Here is a 6,695-nt window from a genome sequence, read left to right as displayed (position 1 = left end):
ATATAATGCATATATAATGCATATATATAATGCAGAGTTACTGCCATACAGCAGTCATTTAGATTGTAAGCTCTCACGGACAAGGCCCTTCTTACCATCTTGTCTTGATTTATATTGTAACTGTAAAGTCTTCCTTATATTGTTAAGCTCTGCGCAAACTGTTGGCGCTATATAAATCCTGAATAATAATAATAAAGCAAAGCTTAGCTTTTCGCTATATTGTTCAGGGGTTAATAATGGAAAACACATTCAGTAACAGTTGTAAAACTGAATACACAGTCTATGTTGTCTTGCTAGAGAATACTTAAGGAATTATTAATAGGTGTGTGTGTGTGTGTGTGTGTGTGTGTGTGTGTGTGTGTGTGTGTAGATGAATTTAAGTATCCTTTCCAATATGTGATGTTTACACCTAGTTTCTATTGCTACGTGTACACGGGGCAGTCATTGCTGCTCATTACACTACTTAGTATAACCATAAAAGTTATTGCACTTTAAAATGTCTCTCCTTCAATGCAAGCCTCAAGTCAGACTGATCACAAATGCACATTGTCTGGGTGTTACTGGTTTTATCCAAGCAGTCCTAACTGCCCTTGTCTGATACACAGCGAGCCACTAGGGGGAGAATGAAAATACTGAACACAACCAGTATAATTCACTTCCAAATCTCTTTCATGCGAACTTAAACCTAACTCTAAATACAGAACATGAAAACAAACAGCATTTTCCTTTAACACACAAAATACCCCAAAATTACTTCCATAAATACACAATCGAGGCTGATGTATGAAAAAATTGGAGAATGTTTACATGATCAATTGGGGGTGAAGATTCACTTCAATGTACAAGAAAATCCCTGTTAACTTATTTCATCTGCACATTGTTGTATCACTGAAGTGAAGTCACACAATTTATTGTGTGAACATTCTCAAATCATTTAAAACGTTCTAGACTTTCATTCAAAATGTTGTAAAATAGGATTGGGTCGGAAGCATGCTTTTACTGTGATGGGAGTATGGAATATAATGTCTAATTATATACATTAGTTCTAACATTACAGAACGCTGTACAGCTGCTGCCACCATATCAAAATGGGCTGAAAACATTTATTGTGCATGCTAATACGTCTGCTATGTTTCACTCTTAAGAAGACACATCAACAAGATAAACGTGTGTTGTATCTGGCTTTCCATGATCTCAATTCAAATAAAATAATGCAAAACTTAAAAATAGAATGTGCCTTAAAGAAATACTATCAGGTAAAATTAAAACAGAAAAAAAATACACATGCAGCATATTCCCTTTGTATGATTTGCAACAACAGAAAACACATGCACACATAATTTCCACTAGGAACACTCTCTGCTGTCAAACACCATGAATTATAAGAGTGACATCATATCTGCGATCAGTCACTCTGGAGCCTATGGTGCATGATGGGAAATTTTTCATATCCCTATCACAGTTCTCAGAAGCCGAGAGGGGGTGCCTGGTGTTGCTCTGTAAACAGACTGTTCAGATGTTAATGAATGCACTTGGACATGGCAACTTAACACTGACATGTGAACATTAAATAGCAGAGGGAACTTAGTGAGGAAATAAGGGTTTGAATATTACTTGTTCACATTCAGATGTAAGCTTGTTGATCTGTTTACTGTAAGATATATTTATTTATTATTGGTATTTCATTTTCGTGCCAACATTCACTTCAAATACAATATACGCTACGGCAAATAACGCACTGCGAGGCCGATTTAAGTACAGGATTTCAGAATGTTCACAAAATAAAATGTGTGAAGGTTCCCCTCAATTATCCAGTCATGGGCAGATGAAACAAGTAAAATGGGGTCTTTTCACATGATTGAGATAACTCAAGTGAACCGTCATACATTTTATTGTGTGAACATTCTCAAATCCTTTCGTAAGCCATCCTCTCTATCTAAATAGAACCAACAGGGGTTGATTTACTAAAGGCAAAAAGGCTGTTCACTTTGCAATGGAATTTTCCCTTAGCTTGGTGAATGAAGTGAAGTGCTGCTGACTTTCATCATCCAATGTGCAAGCAAAAATGCATTTATTTATTTTTTTACATTTTCCTTGCATGCGATTGGGTATTCTTTGCACAGTGCAATTTTCACCTCATTCATTATAGGGAAAATTTGCTTACAAAGTAAAACAGCCCATTTGCCTTTAGTAAATCAACCCTACTTTCTCAATAATTCAAAGAGTAAAGTAGTAACGCACCCTTTAGAAAAATAAATTATTGTGACTAAAGCTGGGGTGGCCAAATTAATATGGAATTCAGGAGCCAGACTGTCAACACTATATTTACCCAATGTACACACACATTTAAAGGTCTGTAACCAATCATGTGATATCAATGGACAGCAATGGAACTAATGGGAACACTTTCAAACAATTCCAAGTAAATTACAACTTTTACTCCAGCGTGTACAGTTCCTTTCCATTTATACTGAGGGAAGCCAAGTGCCTTTGTCAAACGTATCCAATAATTATAATGTGCTTATTAAAAAGAAAAACGGTGATGTTATCCCATATATAATCTTACTGCTGAGCAAAGTTGACCTGAAAGGTATTTCTACTCAAAAGCAACAGCAGAATGTAAAGAACCTTCTCAATTGTAATGGATACACAATATATTTTTACTTTTAATGGATTGCACTTTTTTGGTCAATTGCAAAACACAACCCAAATATGACAAAGCCAGAGTCACATATATGTCTTATGTTCCAATGGGGACTGAATCACAAGACACAGACATTACAGATTACGATCATCAGCCTGGGCTCTATATGCTCCAATCAGAAGCCAGTCATAGTATAATGCAAAAATAGTTACCTCTTTACATGTATATCCAGTTTGTTTTTTTTAAAGTGTGAAGAAAAATTACAACCCCTTGCCAGGATTTTTTTTTTTTTGCTGTCGGAGGGAAATTTCCCTAAACTTCCTGTCCCAGAGACAAATGGAAGTTAGTAGAATTCTACCAAAATAAGGGAGATTCCATTTCAGACAAACGTCCTCATTGGTTTTTCCCTGGGGAAACTCTAATGTTTTGGATTTCCCCTTACATTAATCACCAGTGACAGAGGGGTGAATCCCACCACCCCCACCCCCAATGGGGACTTTAGTAATAATTTGACAGAGGGTCCAAGTTACAGATTTTGGTCTATAGGCTCCAATGGAAAGCCAAGACAAGTCTAAAAAATGTCTTTATCAGAACATGATCTGGCCACTGTGGTCACGATAGATAGATAGATAGATAGATAGATAGATAGATAGATAGATAGATAGATACTCCATATTTCCTCATTGCTTGTCATTACTCCGTCATGTGGACAAAGGTAGGTCGGCCACAAAAACAGAGTAACAAAGAAACGAACAGCGTGGAATCCCATAATTGTTTCTATTGTCAACCAACTACAAAAGAACAGCAGAGTCGATGGATATTCTGCTTCTCAATACAACTTTCATTTCAAAACCCTGATCAAAAAGAATCACAATTCCCAAATTAATGGCATTTCATCATCTATCACTCATAAATCCATAACACTTTGTCAACCGTCACCCTTAAATCTATAACACTTCATTATCCATCACACCCTAATTATATACAACTGGACAACCATCTAGTACCGCAGCGCTGAACACTGAAAAATGGCCTGGCCAGGTAGGGGATCTAAACACCTGGTCTTCAAGCAGTTAAAGTGACATTAAAGTCAAAAATCTTTTTCCTGTCCTTTTCATCTGTCCCTCCAGCACTGCGGCGGGTCTCCGATCCAGCGCCGACTCCTCTGTGCATGCTGCAGGCCGTTCATAGACTTACCTTCCGTCTCTCCTCGCGTCCCGGCCGAAAAGGTGAACTGCGCATGCGCCAAGATGCTTTGCGGCCGTCCCATTTTCGGACGGGAGCGCGCGGGGAAGACACAAGTATTAAGCCTTTTCAAAGCGGTTTTAACACTTTTTGCATATATCTACTGCATGCTAGCCGTAGATATATGCAAAAACCCTTTAATCCATAACGCTATGTCAGCCCTAAATCTAGAACGATTCGTCCACTACACCAGTTTAATATTTACAAAAAAATGTATATTACTACCCCAACAACAGACCAAGCAAGCACTCTCAAAAGGAAAGAAAGGCCTCGACCCCCTTCAATAAAGTATAAGTAGGAAAAGCAGAAAATAATGGGGTTCCAAGCAAGACAAAAATAATGATTAATTAATTGAGTTAAAATATCATTTTATTACACAGAGTAGAAAAAATATGGTCCATATGGAAAAGGGAACTTCTTACATATGGATCATGTTGTTGATCCTACTATGTGTAATAAAATTATATTTTAACTCAATTCATTAATCATTATTTTTGCCTCGCTTGGTACCCCATTTTTTCTGCTATTCCTAGTTACATCGTTTTAATGCTTCACCACACAAGCCGACTCCACAGCAGACATAATTCACTCCGACCTGAAACCCGAATATAAAAAAGGGAAAACACAGATTTAGAAGTTGATGAGATCATTTTTCATTGGCATGTTCAAATGAAAGCTGCAGTGAGATGGTGAATATCCGCCGCTGTACATTCAGCAGTTACCCCAAAACCTTTACCACTTTGTCATCTGTAATGTCTAAATGTGACACTCCGTCACCACCCACACACACCCACCCTCAAATCTATAACACTTCATCGTGAGGATGTTTCATTACAGTACCACACAAGAGCAAATTAATCAGTCTGTCACCCCGAAATATATGTTTCATCATCTGTCATCTATAGCACACCATCGGTCACCCCTCGATCTAACAGCTCATCTGTCAACTCTAAATCTAGAACACTTTGTCACCTGTCCTCCCAAAGTGATACCGCTTTGTCATATCACCTCTAAATCTGAAACGCTTCATCATCCGTCATAACTCAATGTTATGTTTTATTACAGTACCACACTCCTAAATCTAAGGCTTCGTCATTTCTCATCTCTAACTATATACCTGGTCATCATTGGTCAACCCTAAATCATCCAGCTCATCATCTGTCACCTTTAAAGGAGAACTATGAGATGAGTGATTTCCACTCACCTCATAGTTCTAGCCGCCCTGGGACAATGAGACTGTCACAGGTCGGCTCAGTAGATCGGGAGGTGAGCGAACACATACCAGGTTCGCTCACCTCTCGATCCTGTCACAGCTCTCTGCCGTGACAGGGGGAGTGGCTGGATTCCCCTCTCCCCGCTCCGATCTGCCAGCGCTGACTGGCGGAACGGACGGGGAGGGGGCGGGTACAGCTGGCAGAGCCAGCTGTCACTCACGCAGCTGGGCGGATCCCGTCATCTACGTCGGGATCCGCTCCGGTTGCGGCGTCTCAGTATACTGCGAGCTGTAGCTCGCGGTATACTGAGCTTAGGGTAACGGGAGGACGCTAGTTTGTGTCCTCCCGTTACCCTAAGGAGAACTATGGGGAAAAACACTGACCCCATAGTTCTCCTTTAAATCCATAATGCTTTATTATCTGTTCCTTCCAAATCAATAATGCTTCATCATCTGTCATATATCAAGGTTATGATTTTTTTATTAGAGTCCCACAAAAGCCCAAATCAATCATTCTGTCCCTCCTAAATCTAACGATTCGTCATTTCTCATCTCCTAATACATATGTCGTCATTGGTCATCCCTAAATTTAACACTTCATCATCTGTCCCCCTTAAATCTATAATGATTCGTCATCTGTCCCCTCTAAAACCTATAACTCTTTCAGGTCACCCCTAAATTTATAACGCTTTATCTGTCATAACTCAACGTTGTGATGTTACATTACAGCAACGCACAAGCCCAACTGAATCAGCCAATCACCCCTAAATCATCATCTCTCATCTAAAACACATCATTATCGATCACCCCTAAATCTAATGCTACATCACCCCTAAATCTAATGCTTCATCACCTGTTATCGCTAAATCTATATGATGCGGTCATTGGTCACCCTCTACACCAAATCAAGACTGTCATCAACTGTCACCCCCCTAAATGTATTGCTTGCTGTCCTGAGTCACCCCAACACCCAACGCCTCATCAACTGTCACCCCTAAATGTATTGCTTGCTGTCCTGAGTCACCCCAACACCCAACGCCTCATCAACTGTCACCCCTAAATGTATTGCTTGCTGTCCTGAGTCACCCCAACACCCAACGCCTCATCAACTGTCACCCCTAAATGTAATGCTTGCTGTCCTCAGTCACTCCTGGTGACCCCTAAAGCCAACACCTCATCAACTATCACCTATAACATATCATTGGTCACCCCTAAACCCAACACCTCATCAACTGTCACCTCTAACGTGTCATCATTTGTCATCTATAAACATATCATCGGTCACCCCTAAACCCAACACCTAAATCAGTCACCGATAAACCCAACACCTCATCAACGGTCACCTCTAACCCTTGCACTCCGTCACCTGCCCGCTCCCGAATCTCTAGCGCAGTCAAACTACCACAATATGTTTTATTACCACACAAGCCCAAATCACCTAAAATCTATAACAGAAAGGGGGGAAGAAACTTTTTTTGCCATCTGATGCAATGAAAATGACATTTTTACCATAAAATGAAGGTGTGTAATTTTTAAAAAGGATTTCTTTCTCTTTCTTTCTTGCAAAAATGCATGGAGGGGGGGGGGGGGCCA

At 39.8% G+C, this 6,695-nt stretch overlaps 1 long non-coding RNA gene across 1 annotated transcript in view; it reads right to left on the bottom strand.

The window, feature by feature from the left end:
• Nucleotides 1-6,695, bottom strand: part of LOC108788989 — an 8,795-nt gene that overhangs the window by 1,308 nt on the left and 792 nt on the right. The gene's annotated exons all lie outside the window — the stretch shown is intronic.

The sequence above is a fragment of the Nanorana parkeri genome, unplaced genomic scaffold (genome assembly GCF_000935625.1).
Source record: "Nanorana parkeri isolate BGI_ZX_2015 unplaced genomic scaffold, ASM93562v1 scaffold366, whole genome shotgun sequence".
Taxonomy (NCBI): Eukaryota; Metazoa; Chordata; class Amphibia; order Anura; family Dicroglossidae; genus Nanorana; species Nanorana parkeri.
Note: the sequence above shows the minus strand (reverse complement) of the source record. Positions and strands in the feature narration are given on the sequence as shown.